The sequence below is a fragment of the Heterodontus francisci genome, chromosome 30 (assembly GCF_036365525.1).
Source record: "Heterodontus francisci isolate sHetFra1 chromosome 30, sHetFra1.hap1, whole genome shotgun sequence".
NCBI lineage: Eukaryota > Metazoa > Chordata > Chondrichthyes > Heterodontiformes > Heterodontidae > Heterodontus > Heterodontus francisci.
Window position 1 is genome coordinate 10,504,359 of NC_090400.1, and position 21,705 is coordinate 10,526,063.

Here is a 21,705-nt window from a genome sequence, read left to right on the forward strand (position 1 = left end):
ACTTAGGCATTGGAAATGACAATGGCACATCCTGCAAAGTCCTTCTCACTGACAGCTGTGAGCTTGTGCCAAAATTGGGAGAGCTGTCCCACAGACTAGTCAAGCAACAGCCTGACATAGTCATACTCACCAAATCATACCTTATAGACAATGTCGCAGACTCCTGCATCACCAGTCCTGGTTATTTCTTGTCACACCGGCACACCCACCAAAGGTGGCAGCACAGTGGTATATAGTCGGGAGGGAGGTGCCTTGGGAGTCCTCAACTTCGACTCCAGACTCCATGAAGTCTCATGCCATCAGGTTAAACGTGGGCAAGGAAACCTCCTGCTGATTACCATCTACCACCCTCCCTCAGCTCATGTATCCTGACGCCTGCATGTTGAATACCACTTGGAAGAAGTATTGAGGATAGCAAAAGCACAACATGTACTCTGGGTGTACTAAGAGTGGCCGAATCCTGAAAAACATATCTGTGACAGATGGTGAAGGAACCAACAAGAGGGAAAAACCTACTTGACCTCGTCCTCACCAATGTACCTGTTGCAGATGCATCTGTCCATGACAGTAATGGGGTCAAATGTCCCATCTTCACAATGAGGATACCGTCCATCGTGTTATGTGGCACTACAACCATGCTAAATGGGATAGATTCAGATCTAGTAGCTCAAAACTAGACATCCATGAGGCGCTGTGGGCCATCGGCAGCAGCAGAATTGTATTCAACCACAATCTGTAACCACATGGCCTGGCATATCCCCCACTCTACCATTATCATCAAGCCAGGGGATCAACCCTGATTCAAATGATGAATGCAGGAGAGCAGGCCAGGAGCAACACCAGGCATACTTAAAAAATGAGGTGTCAGCCCGGTGAAGCTACAACACAGGACTACTTGCATGCCAAACAGCGGAAGCAGCATGCAATAGACAGAGCCAAGCAATCCCACAATCAATGAATCAGATCTAAGCTCTGTAGTCCTGCCACATTCAGTCATGAATAGTGGTGGACAATTAAACAACTAACCGAGGAGGAGGCTCCACAAACATCCCCATCCTCAATGATGGGGGAGCCCAGCACGTCAGTGCAAAAGAAAAGGCTGAAGCATTTGCAACCATCTTCAGGCAGAAATGCTGAGTGAATGATTCATCTTGGCCTCCCCCTGAGGTCCCCAGCATCACAGATGTCAGTCTTCAGCCATAATAAAAGAAAAATACTGCGGATGCTGGAAATCTGAAATAAAAACAAGAAATGCTGGAAATACTCAGCAGGTCTGGCAGCATCTGTGGAGAGAGAAGCAGAGTTAATGTTTCAGGTCAGTGACCCTTCTTCAGAACCCAGGTGAGTATTTCCAGGGTTTCTTGTTTTTATTTCAGTCTTCAGCCAATTTGGTTCAGTCCGTGTGATATCAAGAAATGGCTGAAGGCACTGAATACTGCAAAGGCTATGAGTCCTGACAACATCCCAGCAGAAGCACTGAATGTTAATCTGTTAATTGTGTATCAGTTGTTTGATTATATGCAGGTGGAGGGTGTTAATTGGGGTCTTACTTGCGCACTTACAAGCACTTACTGAGACTGGTGGAGGGTTTTGAGTGAGGAGCTACATGTTTGTAATCCTTTTACTCTGCACAATAAATGTGAAACTGAGAAAAGATAGGCTCCAGCATTATCCTCCTATAACAAGCTTTCTGGAGTTTAACACTGAAGACTTGTTCCAGAACAGCTACAACATTGGCATCTACCCAACAATGTGGGATATTGTCCTGGTATGTCCTTCCCACAAAAAGTCGGACAAATCCAGTCTGGCCAATTACTGCCCCTTCAGTCTATTCTCGATCATCAGCAAAGTGATGTCAAGGGCAATCGCTCTCACCATCAAGGCAGCATTTGACCGAGTGTGGCATCAAGGAACCCTAGGAAAATTGAAGTCAATGGGAATCGGGGAAACTGGTTGGTGTCATACCTGGCACAAAGGAAAATAATTGTGGTTGTTGTAGGCCAAACATCTCGCCCCCAGGACATCAGTGCAGGAGTTCCTCAGGGTAGTGTCCTAGGCTGCTTCATTAATGACCTTCCCTCCATCATAAGGTCAGAAGTGAGGATGTATGCTGATGATTGCACAGTGTTCAGTACCATTCATGACTCCTGTAAGATTATGAAGCATTTAACCCTACTAAAGAACTCTTGTGGTATAATATAGTAGAAAATTGGGGCATAATACCAAAGATACCAAGATAAAGGGACTGTGGGAAATGAAATCATGTAAAACTATAACAAGTGCACTGCAGCTGGAGCTAAATGTTTTTGAACAGCTGGCTGAGAAATATCGAGCAGGCCTCTCTCAAGTTGATAAGGCACAGGATATAGAACGACCTTGAGATAAGGAGAGAATAAGACAGTGTTGTAATGAAAAACATTATGTAATTATGTAAAATTAGTAACAGCCACCTGATTGGTCAAGAAAGGCATCCACAGGGTATGATAGCCATGCGGATGAACATGACTGGGGACGGGGAGAGCCAGGATAAAAGAGAGCCTACCGATCAGTTCAGTGTGGTGAAAAGAACCAGAAACAGGAAAACAAAGAGATAAAACAAAAGAGAGAGAGAAACAAAGAGAAAAGAAGAGAAGTCCTTGAAGACCAAAAGCTGCATGAGAAGATGTGCACTCCCTGTCCAGGACTAATATGAGAAGTATATAGCTAGCATTAGATTGTAAATTGCTTCCTGAGTTTATTGTCATAGTTTGCATGAAACTTAAACTTGTTCTGACTTTGTCTCAATTAGTAGCTCCACAACTGAACTTTTGTCACGTCCAATCCCAGTGCGAGTTAGGGGTGAAATCCTCACAGATTGACTGCACTCCTCAGATACTGAAGCAGTCTGTGTCCATATGCAGAAGACCTGAACGACATTCAAGCTTGGGCTGATAATTGGCGAGTAACATTCGTGCCACATAAGTGCCAGGCAATGACAATCTCCAACAAGAGTGAATCTAAAAATCTTGCTGGGTCAAAAACCTGAAACTCCCTCCCTAACAGCACTGTGGGTATACCTACACCAGATGGATTGGAGTGATTCAAGAAGGCAGCTCACCACCACCTTCTCGAGGGCAATTAGGGATGGGCAACAAATGCTGACCTTGTCAGCAATGCTCAAGTCCCATGAAAGAATTTTAAAAAAACATGACTTTCTGACTCAGGCAAAATTGTTACTTACTGAGCAATGGCTACACTTCATGCCCTGTTGAGAAAACAGTCTTAAAATAATATCTGCCTTAGCCTCTTAGGATGTATTATTGGCCTTCACTCACCTATATTTTTCTAATGCTATTTTAGAATCTATTTTCTAATACATAGAGGGTTTTACATTTCAAGATGGTGACGCAGTCATAAACTGCAAAAACAAACCTGAGCAGCTTGTCAACCATCTGAACTCTGAAATTGATAACTGCCCATAATTCACTGCCACCAGCCACTAGTTCTGTCATATAGAATATTATGAGAATTATTGATGCAGTGTTAAGTTCTTTATTCCCTTATCCCCTTCTAATGCGTTAATGTTATTTAAATGAATATTGCAGAAACCCCTTAAAATGCTTCATGCTCAAGTATTCAGATTCGCAATATAAAAATTATTGATCAATAAAAGAAGTTAGTTTTGCTAACTTTTTCACAATGTAATTGGTCTCCTAATCGGGGCTGCCAATTCACTGCATTTTTGATACTTGTATGTGAAAATGAGGAGTTTGATTGGCAAACATCAGCTCCAGTCCTCACACTGTTCAGCACTTTAAAAAGCTACAGTGCTTTTATTTGTGTCAGCTGTCTGGAACTTGTAAGCAGAGCTACAGGCAGTGCCAATGAAGCAAGGACGAGAGAATCTCAATCATTTACAGAGACTACATTGTTCATTGTAACAACCAGAACTTCTTCGTTAAATCCCCATTTCAGTCCAAAAATAGCTGTACCCTAACTTACCACGTTTCTTTCGCCCATCACTCCTGTGTTTGCTGACCTACACTGGCAGTGCCTCAAATTTAAAATTCTCCTCCTTGTGTTCTACTGCCTCCGTGGCCTTGACCCTCCCTATCTCCGTCACCTCCACCAGCCCTTCAACCCTCCGAGATATCCGTGCTTCTGCAATTCTGGCCTCTTGCCTGACTTGTCTTGTCTGACTTCCCTTGCTGTGCCTTAAACTGCCAAAACCTTAAGCGCTGGAATTTCCCCCCTCAACATCGCCACCTCTCTCCCCCTTTAAAGCTGCCCCTTAAAATCTACCTCTTTGACCGAGCTTTTGGCCTGTCCTATTATTGTCTCCTTTAGCTCGGTGTAAGTTTTTAGCTGATTATGCTCCTGTGAAGTGCCTTGGGATGTTTTGCTGCATTAAAGGTGCTATGTAAATGCAAGTTGTTGTTTACAGCTCAGTTACAGACCAGGAGATCTCCGTTTTTGTAGTAATAAATATTTTTTTATTCTCACCTTTTAAAGAAATTTATTAGCCTTTGTATTCTGACAGGATTTCAATGAGGCATTTGATATTTTCTCTGTTAAGTGTTCTTGTTTGTCCTGCAGTTTTTAACTGTGGCAGATATGTGACTATTGAGCAGTCGAAGACATGCATACGCGCACACACACACGCACACACACATAGACACACACACAACCACCTCTTTACAAGGCAGCGCCTCTCTTATTGATGTCAGTGAAAAGTTCCAGCATACCCATGATTATCACCAACATTACTTTGAAGAGTTTGAGCGAGTTGTGGCTTTTTGCTTTAAAAAGTTAGCGCGCAGATGATATTTCTTTTGAAACCTCAGTTCTTAATAAGAGTGACCTTTACCGAAAGTCAGCAAAGAGACTGCCATAAACCTCGTTGCTTTGGTGGTGAGCTTTTCAGTGATTTACAAAAGAAGATTTCTTTAGCTGTTGCTAAACCTAGGTGTCATGCTTGGAAGGAGCTGTGATGAAATAAACAACTGGAGGAATTATGAAATTAAAATCAACTGTTGAACTGAACCAGAAGAAAATGGGCACATTTGTATCACAGACAAAATGGAGTAGAGGTCAGATGACCCCGCCTATACTGTCAATAAGCACATCCATTTGTTGAGGATGAAACTCATAAACTTTGTCTGAATTAGCTCTGGGAAGAAGCCATTGAAATTGAAAGGAGCCCATTACATATTGATGACTCCTATCTACAGGAATGAACTAACAAAGGTTCTGTAGAGAGATTGACTCCACAGCCCAAAGCAAGGTGTGAAGTAGCACCATTGTAACAGAATGGTCCTCATCCAGACGTCAACAGAGCAATGGTTTCCATATGTAGTCACACCAGGGGAGAGTACCCTTTGTCACCTGACTCAAAAATGATGGATTTTTACATTAAAAGGTAGCTCTCTGGAGAGAGAGGGGAGATCAGCCAAAGAACACAGAAAAGCAGTTCCAGCCAGGAACCCTGCTGAATAACAACGTTAACAATCACTGCAGCAGAGAAATTGCAAGATGACTTTGAGACTCTCCATCTGTCAAAGTAAACCAGATCCACATCACCAACTTTGGGCTGAGTTTTAACCACAGAAGACTACAACACTTCAGCAACTCCAAGACAAGGAACATTCAGACCTGCAACACGGTTATAAAATTTCCTCCCAAAAGAAACTCTGAAGGTTCTTTAAGCAACAGACTCTTGTACAGTAATCTGGACTGTAATTGCATCCTACTCTTTTCTCTCGATTTATCTATTCTTGTGTACACATGTATGTGTGTGAATGCATTGAAGGTCTGTCCAATAAACCCATCAATTAGGCAAGACTTAACCAATTAAGGCAACAGGATACTTGATTAATAAGTCCAGAAGGTTTATTGAGAGTAAAATAATAATTAACAATTAAAATTAAAATTATACTGAACAAAATTGGGAATACAATTTTACAGCTCTAACAGGTGCATTGACTGGTCACAGAGTGATCTGGTCCTCTTTCTTCTGTCTAGATCTCTTGTCAGGTGGAGAACTTGGCTGATGATCTGTGCTTTTACCTTCAAGGTCTTCTAGTGTCCATGCACAACAAAACCTTACAAGAGCCCTGCTTTTAATCCCTGGATGGTCATCACACCACCTCAGAGTCAGGCTCTTGTAAACCAATAATTGGTTCTAGCTGTAGTTAGGTGTCACGCAGACCCCCACCTGCCAAGAATGTGACACACATTATTTCACCACATGAACATTAAAACTTAAAATTACTGCTGGGAAGAAAAGAGGGCCTATCACAAAGAATTGCCAGGCCCCTTGCCGGAAACACCTTTTTTGAATACTAGCAGACAGTGTTGGAACAAAGGACCCAGTCCCTGCTTCCCCAATACACAGAAGACCTGGTCAGACCAGTTTTGTCACATGACTAACTGGCGGTTGGAGTGTTTTTGAATTTGCTCCTGGACTGAGAAGATCTCTCTCCTGTCTGCTCCCATCTCTTTCTTACGGAACTGAAATCCCATTGAGGACCCATGAACCCCAAGAGTGAAAAGTCTCCTACAGTGAACAAGGTTTAAGAAGAATACTGGGCCCCAACGAAAAGCAAGACTACTTACAAAAGGACTGCAGTGAGCTTGAAGTACAGTAACAAGAAACTCTTTTGATATTGCCTCAAAGCTCTCTATTTTTTCTTCTTCTGCTCAAATGCCTATCGTGTAAGCATGCTAGCGTGGGGCGCGGTATGTATCTGTAAGCTTTAACCGTATTAGAGTTTAAGTTTAAGTTTGAATAAATTTCACTTTTCTTCTTTAAACCTAAGAAGGCCTGTTTGTGCTCATTTCTTTGCCTTATAATTGGAAAGCGGTGAACAAGGATTCACCAAAGGGGAGCTCAAAACACAATGTGTTTTGAAACATAAACCCTGTTATAATAAGACCAGGTGAAGGCTAAAAGGGACCCCTAGACGCCTTTCTCACTTGGTCATAACAGAAATTTGGGGGCTCGTCTGGGATGTTACCCATAGACTAACGAGAGAAATTGGAAGCGGGAAGCCAAATTGTTCCCAATCAAACAAAAAGAGCAAGATTAATACAGATTTTCTTGTGGTTGTGTGTGATTGAATACTAACATGTCTGCAACTGAAGCGAGTAGCTCTCCAAGCCAGGGTGAAGTAACTTGGGATAAGTTAAAAGCTCTGTTTATGGAGGAGTTGAGAAAAATAGCTGAACAGTGTGGGATCATTGTACGTGGCAAGGTTAGGAAGTCTGAACTCCTAAGGCTAGTGGCCCATGATTTTTCCCTTGAATCTGAAGAATCAGAAACAGGGTTAGAAGCAGAATCTGACAGGGTATTGTTAGCAAAGATACAATTAGAACAGAGGAAGCTTGAATTAGAGGAGAAGGAAAAAGGCAGAACCTTCCAGAAGGAACGTGAAAAGAAAAAAAGGCAGGAGAGGGAAAGAGAGAGGCAGGAGTGGGAGAGAAAGAATATTCCAGAAAGAATCTGAAGAGAGAGAGCTGAAGTGGCTTAAGTTAACTAGGGGGCGACAGAGTAACCCTAGTGAAAGCATGGCCAATATGGAGGAAGAGAATTCAGGGCTGGGTACAATATTGTTAAAATTCATTCAATTAATTCCAAAGTTCAATGAGGAAGATGTGGATGTGTTTTTTGTGTCTTTCTAGAAACTGGCAAGGCAACTAAAATGGCCAGCTGAGACCTGGTCTCTCTTACTGCAAAGCAAACTAACTGGTAAAGCCCATGAGGTTTATTCCCTGTTACCAGATGAGAATTCATCAAATTATGAACTGAACAAAAATACTATCCTCTGGGCATATGAATTAGTACCCAAAGCCTCCCACCAAAAGTTTAGAACCCTGAAAAAGCAAGCTAATCAAACTTATCTGGAGTTTGAAAGAAGTAAGCAGCTGGCTTTTAACCAGTGGCTGAGGGCTCTTAAAATACAGCTCAGCTATGAGAATCTCAGAGAAGTAATTCTGTTAGAGGAATTTAAAAACTCTCTCCCATTCTCAATAAAGACCCATGTTGAGGAGCAATGGGTTCAGGGAGCCCAGCAAGCAACTGTACTGGCTGATGAGTTGGCTTTAATTTATAAGTTGGTTTCCCAGGGAAGAACCTTTCCTAATAGAAACATAGAAAAATAGGAGCGGGAGTAGACCATTCGGCCCTTCGAGCCTGCTCTGCCATTCAATATAATCATGGCTGATCATCCAAACTCAGTAACCAGTTCCTGCTTTCCCCCCGTATTCCTTGATCCCATTAGCCCGAAGAACTATATCTAACGCTTTCTTGAATATATTTAATGATTTAGCCTCAACACCCCTACAAATCCAAAACGGACAAAGGGTGGGATGATGATAAAAGCCCAGGCAGTCCTGGAAGAGAAAGGAAAGCAGGAGAGACAAAGGGCCCTCCTCCAGCCAAAATGGAAGGTGCTGTGAGCAAGAGCGAGACCCGGAGACCTATGTGCTTCCATTGTAATAAGGCAGGGCATTTAAAAGCTAACTGCTAGAAACTAAAGGGAAAACTGGTAGGGTTAATCAGGGTACACCCGCTCAGTGAAGACGGAGACTTGATGGAAAGCACAGAACAAGCTGTGAATTTAACTGCAGTAAGAATGCAACCCAGGAAGCTTACTACAGCCAGTGCAGGACAATTTGATAAAATTCCTGAAGGTTATCAGGGTTTTGTGTCTGAAGGGAAATTAACCCCATACCCCTCGAGTGGGGCAAGCAAGCCCATAGTGATTCTCAGGGACACGGGGGCACTAGCTCCCTTTTACTGGGAAAAAGCTTGACCTTTCCCCCAGAGAGTGCAGTGCACAACCAAATGGTGGTGAATGGTATTGGAGGGCAGTGTATGCCTGTACCTGTACACCGGGTGCACCTGGAGTGTTACCTAGTTTCGGGACCGGTGACCATATGGATTGTCCTTAGTTTGCCTGTGGATGGTGTTGACCTACTCCTAGGTAATGATTTGGTGGGGGTGGGGGGGGTGAAGATGGTAGCCCCCCCCCCACCCCCAGTAGTGAAAGAAAGACCGCAGGAGATCAAAGAGATAGGGCAGTGGCAGGAGACAGTCCCCTACATTGTTCCTGAATATGTAGTGGATCAGACCAGCTCCCCCCACAGAGGAGACTGCATTGGCACTGCAGGCAAATGACCATGAGGTCTGCCAGTCCTAGACTTTCTTTGGAAAGTTAGGAGACCCAGGGAATGAATTAAATGGATTTTCCCTCGCTGAGGTTCAGCGAGCCAACCCAGTATTGCAAGAGTTAACACAGGCTGCCTAGTCTGAAAGTGAAGCAGAGGGAGTCCCTGATTGCTACTATTTAAAGAATGAGGTACTGATGAGGAAATGGAGTTCTCCTCACAGACCTGAGGGCAAGGAGTGGACAGTAATTCACCAGTTAGTGATGCCACAGAGGTACCACGGAGAAATATTAAGAAGGGCCCACGAGACTACAGTGGCTGTACATGCTGGTATACGAAAGACCAAAAGCCCGCATAAGGCAGCAGTTTGACTGGCCAAAACTCCACAAAGATGTGGTGGAGCACTGCAGGAGTCAGTACACGTGCTAGGTTAAAGAGAAACCCCAATCTACAGTGAAACCTGCACCCCTAAGTTAGGAGGACCCTCCAGCTGAGGGGTGGTGAACTGTAAGGGACACCCGCCGAGAACAAAAGGGGACAGGCAAGCACATGGCTGGCAAAGGTTTAGAAAGAGAAGTGGAAAAAGTGACCAAGAGCGCAGGTTAAAGGAAGTCTAGAAGGAATCCCGGATGAAAGCCCCTACTGTCCGGTCAGCCAACCCCAAAAAATGTGAAAAGTTAGACCCCACATCCTCCTATGTAAATGCAGACTCTAGAAGCACCCCACGAGAGTTGTCAACACTACTTACAGGAACCTGCAGAGACAAAGAGAGACCTCTAGAGGGCACAGAAACTGTGAGGGTGATGCCTCACCTAGTCGAAGTGTCACAAGAAAGTTCAGTCAAGTCTGCCAGGCCCCTTGCCAGAAAGACCTTTTTTGCATACTAACAGACAGTGTTGGAACAAAGGACCCAGTCCCTGCTTCCCTGATACACAGAAGACCTGGTCAGACCAGTTTCATCACATGACTAACTGGCGATTGGAGCTTTTTGAATTTGAACGTGCCACAGAGTTTTAAAACTCAGAAATATCTTTGCTCCTGGACTGAGAAGATCTCTCTCCTGTCTGCTTCCATCCCTTTCTCGCGGAACCAAAGACACACTGAGGACACATGAACCCCAAGAGAGAAAAGTTTAAGAAGAATACTGAGCCCCAACGTAAAGCAAGACTACTTACAAAAGGACTGCAGTGAGCTTGAAGCACAGAAACAAGAAACTCTTCTGTTATTGCCTCAAAGCTCTCTATTTTTTCTTCTGCTCTTTTCTGCTTCTGTTCGCATGTGCGTATCGCGTATGCATGCTAGCGTGGGACACAGCATGTATCCATAGGCGTTAACCGCATTAGAGTTTAAGTTTAAGTTTTAATAAATTTCACTTTTCTTCTTTAAACCTCAGAAGGCCTGTTTGTGCTCATTTCTTTGCCTTATAATTGGAAAGCAGTGAACAAGGATTCACCAAGGGGGATTTCAGAACACAGTGTGTTTAGAAACATAAATCCTGTCACAGCAAGACCAGGTGAAGTCTAAAAGGGACCCCTAGACACCTTTCTCACCTGGTCATAACACTAGGTAAATGTAATTGGGTCTTAATGATGTTCCACTGAGGCCACCTGGCCTCAGAATCTCAGACATGAATACAATGGAGTGGTTTCACACTGTCTTCTAATCTGATCTTAAACAACTTCTGTATTCATTAAAGCCAGACTCTCAAAGGCCATAATGTACTATCCCATGGCCTTTATCAGGGATCCCAGAAAGGTCCATTGTTCGAACTGAGCTGAAGCTCTGCTTTTAAATTTAAAACAAACTTATAGAAATTAAACTTAACAAACTTTAAAACAAAAATCCACTCTTTCCAAAATGATTACTGATTCCTTAATTATAACTCAATCAATGTTCATTACTTTTACAGTCATTTGTTTCATAACAGGTTACTACTTAATAGAGTGATTTGATTAGTACAGAATTTAATACAAAAATTAATAAGAATACAAAATGCTCACATATTAAGATTAAAATGGCTTCCTTGACCTTGTTAGTTATTACAGTGGATACAGTACAAAACTGGTCAAGTTAAACTAAAATCTAACTACCCAACCTACCTACAGCTTGTGTGGGTGAGATTGTGACCCTTTCGGGAATTGCTTAAAAATAGTTTTTTTTTAACCTATGAGAAAACCTGTTGTTTGTTTATTTGACCCTAAAAAAACTCAAGGACTAACACACCATTTTAAACAAAACACTATCTGCAGTCAGTTGGGAGGTGAAAAGTGGAAGCCACCCACACCACCTCCCACCAGTCTGTAATATAGGTGAAGGACCAAAGCCTATAGTGCAGAGCACAACCACGATCAAAAGGAGCAGGAGAGAGCATGCAGTAAATTAGCAAGTCATGATAAGCTTTAGCTCGATGATTCTTTAGACTAGAGGAGGAAAGGGTTCCACATCTTCAATGGGTAACTGCTGTAATTGGTGGCCTTTCCCTCTTCCTCCAGAGGCAACAATACAGGGGCTGAACAGTTGCTGTCAATTTTAAAGACAAAAAGAGTTCTATTTATATAGCACCTTTCATGGTAGGATTAATAAGAGATCTCGTAGTTAAGGATCCTCTAGGGGGAAGGGATCATAACATGGTAGAATTTCAAATTCAGTTTGAGGGTGAGCAACTCGGGTCTCAAACCAGTGTCTTCACCTTATACAAGGGCAATTAAAAGGTATGAAGAAAGAGTTGTCTAAAGCGGGCTGGGAAAATAGACTACGGGGAAAGTCAGTAGATGAGCAGTGGCAGACTTTTAAGTAGATATTTCATAACACTCAGCAAACATTTATTCTGGTCAGAAGGAAGGACTCGATGAGAACGATGAACCACCCATGGATAACAAAGAAAGTTAAGGAGAGTATCAAATCAAAAACAAAGGTGTACAAAGCTGCGAAAGCTAATGGTAGGCCAGAGGATTGGGATTTTTTTAGAAACCAGCTGCAGATGACTAAAAAATTAATAAAGAGGAAGAAAATTGATTCTGAGAGTAAATTGGCAAGAAATATAAAAACAAACAGTAAGAGTTTCTACGGGTATATAAGAAGGAAGGGAGTAACTAAAGTAAGTGTGGGACCCTTAGAGGATGAGACTGGGGAATTAATAACAGGGAACAGGGAAATGGCAGATAATTTAAACCAATATTTTGCATCCGTCTTCACGGTGGACAATATAAACATCCCAACAATAATAGATGAGCAAGGTGTAAATGGAAGGCAGGAACTTGTAACAATCTCTATCACAAGGGAAAAGGTGCTGGACAAACTGACGGGAATAAAGGCAGACAAATCGTCAGGACCTGATGGCCTGCATCCAAGGGTTTTAAAAGAAGTGGCTGCAGAGATAGTGGAGGCATTGGTCATAATATAACAAAACTCACTGCTTTCTGGTAGGGTACCAGCGGATTGGAAAACCGCTAATGTGATGCACCTATTCAAGAAAGGAGGGAGACAGAAAGCAGGAAACTATAGACAGGTTAGCTTAACATCTGTCATTGGGAAAATGCTAGAGTCCATTATTAAGGAAGAAATCACAGGACATTTAGAAAAACATAATGCAATCAGACAGAGTCAACATGGTTTTATGAAGGGGAAATCATGTTTGACAAATCTTTTAGAGTTCTTTGAGGATATAACAAGCAGAGTGGATAAAGGGGAACCGGTAGATGTAGTGTATTTGGATTTTCAGAAGGCATTCGATCAGGTACCACATAAAAGGTTATTGAACAAGATAAGAGCTCAGGGTATTAGGGATAATGTGTTGGCATGGATTGAAGATTGGCTAACACACAGAAGGCAGAGAGTCAGGATTAATGGGTCTTTTTCAGGTTGGAAAGCGGTAACTAATGGGGTGCCACAAGGATTGGTCCCAGGGCCTCAACTATTTACTATCTATATTAACGAATTGGAGGAAGGGACAGAGTGTAGTGTATCCACGTTTGCTGATGATACAAAAATAGGTGGGAAGGCATGTTGTAATGAGGACACAAAGAATCTGCAAAGGGATATAGATAGGTTAAGTGCGTGGGCAAAAACTTGGCAGATGGAGTTCAACGTGGGAAAGTGTGAGGTCATTCACTTTGGTAGGCAGAATAAAAAGGCAGGTTATGATTTCGATGGGGAAAGACTACAAAATACTGCAGTACAGAGGGATCTGGGTGTTCTTGTACATGAAACACAAAATGTTAGCATGCAGGTGCAGCAAGTAATTAGGAAGGCAATGGAATTTTGGCCTTTATTGCTAGGGGGCTAGAGTTTAAAAATAGGGAAGTCTTGTTACAACTGTACAGGGTGTTGGTGAGGCCACACCTGGAGTACTGCATACAATTTTGGTCCCCATATTTAAGGAAGGATATACTAGCATTGGAGGTAGTTCAGAAAAGGTTCACTAGGCTGATTCCTGGGATGAAGGGGTTGTCTTATCAAGAACAACAGAACACGTTAGGCCTTTACTCATTGGAGTTTAGAAGAATGAGAGGTGATCTGATTGAAACATATAAGATTTTAAGGGGGCTTGACAGGGTAGATGTTGAGAAGATGTTTCCACTAGTGGGAGAATCTCAAACTAGGGGACATAGTTACAGAATAAGGGGGCACACAGTTAAAACTGACATGCGAAGGAATTTCTTCTCTCAGAGGGTGGTGAATCTCTGGAATTCTCTACCTCAGAGTGTTGTGGAGGCTGGGTCACTAGATGTATTTAAGGAGGAGGTAGATAGATTTTTGAAATCTCAGGGAGTCGAGGGTTATGCGGAGCAGGCCCGAAAGAGGAGTTGAGGCCTGGGACAGATCAGCCATGATCTTACTGAATGGCAGGGCAGGCTTGAGGGGCTGAATGGCCTACTCCTGCTCCTATTTCTTATGCTGTTATGTTCTTAAGACTCTCAAGATGTCCCAATGTTTTTTATTTATAGCCAATGAAGTACCTTTCGAGTGTTAATGTCGGAAATATGGCAGCAAACTTGCAACCAGCAAAATCCCACAAACAGCAATGTGATAAGTGACCAGATAATCTGTATTAGTGATGTTAACTGAGGGATAAATATTGGCCAGGACACTGAGAAGAACTCCCATGCTCTTCTTCTAAACAGTGCCATGGAATTTTTTTTAAGAACACCTGAGAGGACAGATGGAGCCTGGGTTTGGCGTCTCATTTGAAATACGACACCTACGACAGTGCAGTGTCAGCCTGGACTTTGGGCTCAAGTCTCTGGAGCTGAGCCCACAACATTCTGACTCAGAGGCAAGCGTGAAACCACTGCGCCACAGCTGGCATGACTTATTTATTCCAATTGGGGAGGGGCTGAATTTCTCAGCACATCTGTCAATAATAATAATGTGCTATTTGCATTGGTGGGAGGTGCGGATCTCTCTGGCAGCAGGCAGGATTTCACCTCCAGAACTGAAAGTCAAGTTTGTTCATTGATTTTTGTGTTGGAAAATCTGCCTCGTAACAGGGAATGATTTGCCAAAACCCAGGTCATCAGTATGGGACTGGACATTTAGAACTAGTCTGTAATAAAGGGGGTGGAGACTGCCTAGGTTAGTGAACCATAAGTATTGGTTTAGCTCAGTGCTAGCATTCTCCCCTTGAGTTAAAGGGCTGTTAGTTCAGGGCCCAGTCCAGGATCTGAGTGTATAATCCATGCTTATGCTTCAGTAGGCATTAGTGAGGGAGCTCTATGTTGGCAGAGATGTTGCCTTTTGGATGATATGTTAACCCAAGTTCCCGTCTACTTGTTCAAGTAGAGCTGGTAACACTATTGAAAGAAGGGCAGGGGAGTTCTCCCCAATCACCTGGCCAATAATTATCCCTCAACCAATATCACTACAAACAGATTATCTGGCCATTATCTCATTGCTGTTTGTAGGAACTTGCACATTGACTGCTGTGTTTCCTACATTGCAACAGCGTCTACACTTCAAAAGTACTTCACTGGTTGTAAAACAATTTGGGACATCCTGAGGTTGTGAAAGTTGCTATATAAATTCAAGTCTTTATTTATCTCACTGCTGTTTGTGGTACATTGCGATATTGAGCTGCATTTGCCTACATTACGATATGAACTACAGTTCAAAAAGAATTCATTGGCTCTATAGCACTGAGGATATGAAAGGTGCTATATCAATGCAAATTGTTTATCTTTTACATTACCCCTAGTTAATAAATCAGTAAAATAATTTCTGCGCACTCTCTTTTTACAACTCAGATTTCTTCACCGAGTTTTGAAATATCAGCCACCTCACCGCTGATATCTGCTGCAAACAAAATCTAATGATTCATTTAGGGGCAAGTGAGCTGTCAATCCCACAAGCACAGACAGACCTTAATGCTTAGTTTACTGATCTGATTTCAGAGTTATAACTTAAGGGGCTGAATTTTATCGACCCCTCGACGTCATGGTTCATGGTGGGGGGTCTGTAAAATACTTCTGGGAAAGGCTTGCCACGATCCAAGAAGGCCGAGAAGGCCCTGCCGTATATTACCGGTGGCGGCGAGGCCTCGGTGCGCACCCCCCCCCCCCCACCCCCCACACCAATATTAAAATTAGATAAATAAAACTACAGATGAACCTACCAGGTCCCGGCGGCTGTCCCACGCCGATATTATGCGCGCCGGCCGCAACTCACACGCCTTTGGAACTCTGTTCAGAGTTCCGAGGTGAGACACTGGTGGGGGGGGGGGAGGACAAACTATCAAGGTGGGGGTGGGGAGCGAGAATAACAAATCTTATTGGCTGTGGAGATAGTGTGAAGGGGTTGAAGGGCAAATGCTAAGAGGCTGGGTGGGGGGGGTGCGGTTTGGGTATACAGTTCCTTTTGATGATAATGCCCCGTAAACAAACAATGTGGGGGGGGGGGGGCGGTTGGGAAAGGGCCTCCAGTATTTATTTAATTTTTAATGCTGCACAATATAACTTTAAATATTAAAATTATTCCTAAGGGTTTGCAGCCCTTTAAAAATGGCACCTGTGCGGTGGCGCCGGACGCCATTGCTGGGGCCACAGCAGCCACCCCCTCCACATCATCAGGGCGGCTGCTCCACCCCCTCCATTTAAATGAGTGCCTGCACAAAATATCACAGGGACTCAGCGGCGGTTCTTCCATCTCTGAAGGCCCCTGAGTTCAAAGCGCACCACTGCGATGTGCGGTGCGCCAATAAAATTCAGCCCAAGGTATCAGCTGTGGCAGTGTGGTAGCACTCTTCACTCTGAGTCAAAATGTTATGGGTACAAGTCCCACTCCATAGACTTGAGCACATAATCTCCCCTGGTGTCCTGGTCAATATTTATCCCTTAACCAACACCATCAACCAGCTTATCTTTTTACTGTTTCTGGAATCTTGCTTTTTGCAAATTGGTTGCCACATTTCCCCACATTAGAACAATGACTACACTTAAATGGTGATAAAACATTTTACCATGTTTAGTTTGTGAAAGTCACTTTATCCATTTCTCCTTCATTCTTGGGAATTGGACTTTACTGGCAAGGCCACCATACTTAGTTGCCCTTGCGAGTTGTTGGGTCACGACCTTTCTCATGCTACAGTGTATGTTGTGAAGATACTCCCATAATGCTGTTAGGTAGGCAGTTCCAGGATTTTGACTCAGTGATGATGAAGGAACGTTGGATATATTCACGTTGGAATGGTGTGTGACTGGGAAGGGAACTTGGAGTTAATGGTGTTCTCATGCACCTCCCAAGCTTCTCCATCTAGGTGGTAGAGGTAGCATGTTTGGCAGGTATTGGGTGTTGTGCCTCACCGAGGAGGTGCAGCAAACTTCCTTTCTGGACTTTCCACTTGCAGTTTCTTTGATTGCACAATATTTATTCGTCGGTATTTTTAAGTTAAGTTTGTGGTTAATTCCAATCTTGGTATCCATCTTAAGCATGGAGATTGGTAGACTATGATCAGCAAGAGAGGAACTGGTTTTAGTTTAGAGATAGAATTGTTGTTTCTAGTTGAAATTGGAGATTTGACTGAAATATGAATGATATTACATTTCAGAAACACCCAATGAGATCATTGTAGAATTATAGCAACATGTGTTCTTTATCGATCAAATTGTGCCCTCTGACTCTCGGCAGCTGTGAGAAAATTCTCTGAGTTGACTGGGTTCTTGTTTTCAGTAGATGCATTGTGATGCTTATGCAAATACTGATAGGATAGTAACACAGGTAATCTGGTCACATCTCTTTGCTCTTTGTTGGAGTTTGCTGTGCACAATCTGAGAGCGACATTTCTCCACATTATAACACGATTACATTTCGTAAGTACTTAACTGGTTGTAAAGCACCTTGGGACATCCTGCGGATGTGAATGGTGCTATATAAGTGCAAGTTCTTTCTTTTTGTTCTTATTTTAACTTTAAATTGATGTTTTCCCCACTTAATCAATTTTTATCCCATTCCCGTTGCCTATCTTGTTTCTGCTTCTTCCTTACCCTCACCAAAGATTTTGGAAGTGGCAGCAAAAAGCTAAACAATGCTTTTTGATTGGCTAATAACCAACTGCCACACCCCTTTCTTTGTTCAACTGAAGATGAACGGGCAGAAGTCGACACAATCTACATTGTGTAAAAATTCACTGAGACAGGAAGGGCTGCTGAGACGAAAAAACTCGTAGGCAGTCGCAGAGTAAGGGCACACCCACGTGAGTGCATAGTAAAGGTTAATGGAACCCTGTGAAAGGCCAGAACAAAGAAAGATTTTAAATATAGCCAGCTGCACCGCTCTGTGAGAGAGATTTGCAGTTCTCTTAATTGTCACCCGGCCCTGATCATTATATGGTGTTGTTTGCACATTTACAGCCTCAAACATTCCCTCCACATGCACCGGATGCTTTAAAGCTTATGGTGGGAGGCCACCTTGGAGCAGATATATCTTTAGGGCGAAGTTCTTGTCATTTATCACATTGCTGTTTGTGACAGTTTGCCGTGTGCCCATTGGCTGCTGCATTTCCTACATTCTAACAGAGTATTGTTACGACCCGGTGAGAAAGGTGTCTAGGGGTTCCCTTCAGCCTTCGCCTCGACTTACTGTAACAGCATTTAATTTTAAACACACTGTGTTTTTAGCTCCCCCTTGATGAATCCTTGTTCACCACTTTCCAGTAATAAGGCAAAGAAACCAGCGCAAACAGGTTTTCTTAGGTTCAAAAAAGAAAGATTGAAATTTCTTAAACTTAAACTTTAATTCAGTTGACGCCTACGGATACACAACCCACCTACGCTCGCATGCATACGCGATGCACACATGCAAATAGAGACAGAACAGAGCAGAAGAAATAAAGTGGAAAAGTTTGAGGCAATATCTGAAGAGTTTTTGTTATGGTTCTTCGAGCTCACTGTAGAGTCCTTGATTCTAGGTAGATCTTGCTTTTCGGTACGGCCCAGTATTCGTCTTAAACCTTGTTCACTTCAGGAGACTTTTCTCTCTTAGGGTTCATGTGTCTTCAGTGTATTCAGAGGCTTGTGAGAAAGAGATGGGAGCAGACAGGAGAGATCTTCTCAGTCCTGGAGCAAACAGACACTCTCAGTTCAAACTGTTTGTACAATTCAGAAAACCCCAGCTTGCCAAGCAGGTTAGTCATGTGACTAACTGGTCTGACCGCGTCTTGGATTGTATCACCTTAGCAGTCTCTGGAATGCTCCCCTTACACACAATACCTGCTGATCAAGGTCCATTGTGGGTTGAATGTGTCAGGGAATGGTCCTTTGCCCTTCCAATCACCGTCTGTTAATATGCAAATGTCTTTTCCAGTCACAGCTGATCTGTTTAACAAGTCCTTTCTTCACTCCAGTAACAGTTTAAAATCAATGTTCATGACAAAATTAATGTGCCTCATTCTTGGCAGGTGGGGGCCTAGCATGACAGTATTCACTTTAAAAGCACTTTATCGGCTGTGAAGCATTTTGGGGACATGGTGAGCATGTGAAAGACTGTTTATATGAATGCAAATTCTATTTTTTTTGTTCTTCTGGCTTTGATGTTTCCCCCTGCTTAGACTAAGAAGCATAGTGGGCCGAATGGCCTCTTCCTGTGCTGAAATTTTAGTGATTCTGTGAAGGTAGGATTTCCCATTTTGGACTTTAGTTGACTTTCTTTACCACCACTCCCCCATTGAACTTATTGGCAGGAGGAACTTCTCTCTGTTCATATAAAAGCCCCTGCAGTGCCATCATAACATCGATTATCATGAAAGCCCTGGATAAAGCGGGTAGGATAGCAGTCCTGCCCGTCCTCGGAGAGGAAATCCAACGCCAAGGACTGTAATTTCCCTGGCAATGCATCAGTTGGTGCATCCATGGAAAGTTTTTGTTTCTGCTGTAGTTGTTAACCTGTTAAAGCTGAAATTGAGCAACATAACATGGTGCAGGAAATGAAACTGGGTACTCCCAGCCTGTTTCTGACCAGCAGCCTGTCCATTTGTAAAATGCTGGAACACAACAGCGCATGACAGGCCAAACATGAAACTGCGATGCAGGAATGCCACTGTACTACTCGCCGTCAGTGTTGCCATTTGTACTGGTCTCTCTCCCCCAGCTTAAAGGCAGTGGCTCAGAAATTCTGGAGTTCAGAAGGATCTTGGGGTGGGGGGGTTGAAATTTGGGACAGAACCTTATCAGCTGGGTTTACACCCTATTTACGTTTCTCCTCAAATTCCGATGGGGGGGGGGGCGGTGCGGGAAGCATTGGGTAAGTTTTTTGCTCTTCCCATCGCGTCTTGGGTGAGTTCACAGGATGTCGCAGCAATTCTGCCAATGAGGCACCTCTTGAATGCAATGGAAAAATCCAGAGGGGGTAGGAAGACTGGAATTTACCTCAATCCACCGACCCTTCAAAGGCCTCCCTTCAAGGTTCTCTTCCAATCTTATTGGAGCAAGGTCAAGTGACTATTACATTGCAGTCAGTAGGATGTCTCTAATTCACCCGTACTGTTGCTGGTTTCCCATTCCCATTATGGTAATGACCCTGTCCTCCACCATGTGGGACAGGATCTACTTCAGTGGTCAAGGGCAGACAGAAGCCTTACTCACACAGTTCTGTGTCTGTAAGCAGAGGAAAGCACAGTGGTGTGATGGGTGTTTCGATAACTTAATTGGATTAATCATCATCACTTTTCTTGTTGAAAAGATGAGAGACGACATGGAAATCAGGGACCCTTGGTTAAGTGATGATAGGATTGAACATGTATGGGGAGGGGGAAATCCTCTGTCTCCAACCTCTTGTTCACTTCCACTGTCCTGTTGCCTTTCAGCCAACTGAGGTGTCTCCCGGGATTCCCTGCCTCTCGCCCGGCGTTCCCTGCCTATCCACTTCTCTCTGCTTTAAAAACCTCTTTCAAATCCATCTATTTTGGTGACCTGTGCCGAATTCTCCTTTACTGGCTCAGTGTCTGTATTCCACATGCTTATTCTGTGAAACACTTTCGGTGCGCACTGGAGAAAGCGGAATATGAGTGGAAAATTCAGAATAAAATGGAGACAAGAAATGCTGAGGGGGGTGGGGGTGAGGGGGTGGGGGGTGGTGGAGGATAGAGGCTGGAGATGGGGCAATGGAACGTGTTGAACAGTAGAAAAAAAAACTGTTGGAGAGGGACAGAGATGCTTCTCCATTCTGATGAAGGAACTAAGTGATTGCTGCTTCCTCTCAACACATGCCCCTCTTTCCTCCCTCTCCCAGCTTGTTTTAGGTATAGGTACATGCACCTTACAAATCCTGGAAGGATTATGGATAACCTGGGCTACTCTTGTGTCAAGAGCTGACACCAGTGATCAGGCAGGCACAGGTGATCCATGATTCTCCCAGATTGGTTGGGAAACTTGGGAAGGCCTGGTCCGCCTGCATGCGGTGTGGGATTTACTCTATAAAGGAACCTCGCTCTCTTTCGAGGAGACAGTATTTCTTTTTAATGCAAAGCCATCTTTGTGTCATTTTCTTCCTGTGATGCTTTTCCCACCTCGCTTGACTTAGCCAAAGGATTTGGTAGCAGCCCCCCCACCTCTCCCGCACAATTTACTACTCTCTAGTCGGCTACCAGGAGGCACCAGAGACCAACAAACTGGCCACTCCTCCCCTACTGTTTGCTCTACCTTCTCACTCGGATCAGGAACTGAGAGAGCAGGGACTGAACCAACCTTGTTCCTTCTGGCATCAAGAAAGCACTCTAAAGCTTTTAAATAAATACACAGAAAGCAAGGTTCTGCTGATAACATCAGTAAGTATGTTGTTGCTGCCATAGTCATCTCTCCTATTTGAGAGAGACAGTTGGCAATGTATAGCTTGAGGGTCACCACTCCACAAGCATGGGGTAAGGTAAGCCTCCATGAACTACCACAGCCAGTATAGGGATTACACCTGTGCTGTTGGCATCTTTTTGCATTACACACTAGCTGTCTAGCCAATTGAGCTAACCACACTGAGTATATCCAGTGCTGGATTGAGCTATCTAGAAAGTTGCAGTTTTTGTCTTTGATCCAATCCGAGTTAACCTCTTCTCAGCTGGGCGATGATGCAGTTAGT

The 21,705-nt window shown here is 43.5% G+C and overlaps 1 protein-coding gene across 2 annotated transcripts in view; it reads left to right on the forward strand.

The window, feature by feature from the left end:
* LOC137346467 (linker for activation of T-cells family member 2-like) overlaps positions 1-21,705 on the forward strand; it is a 174,771-nt gene that overhangs the window by 59,641 nt on the left and 93,425 nt on the right. The gene's annotated exons all lie outside the window — the stretch shown is intronic.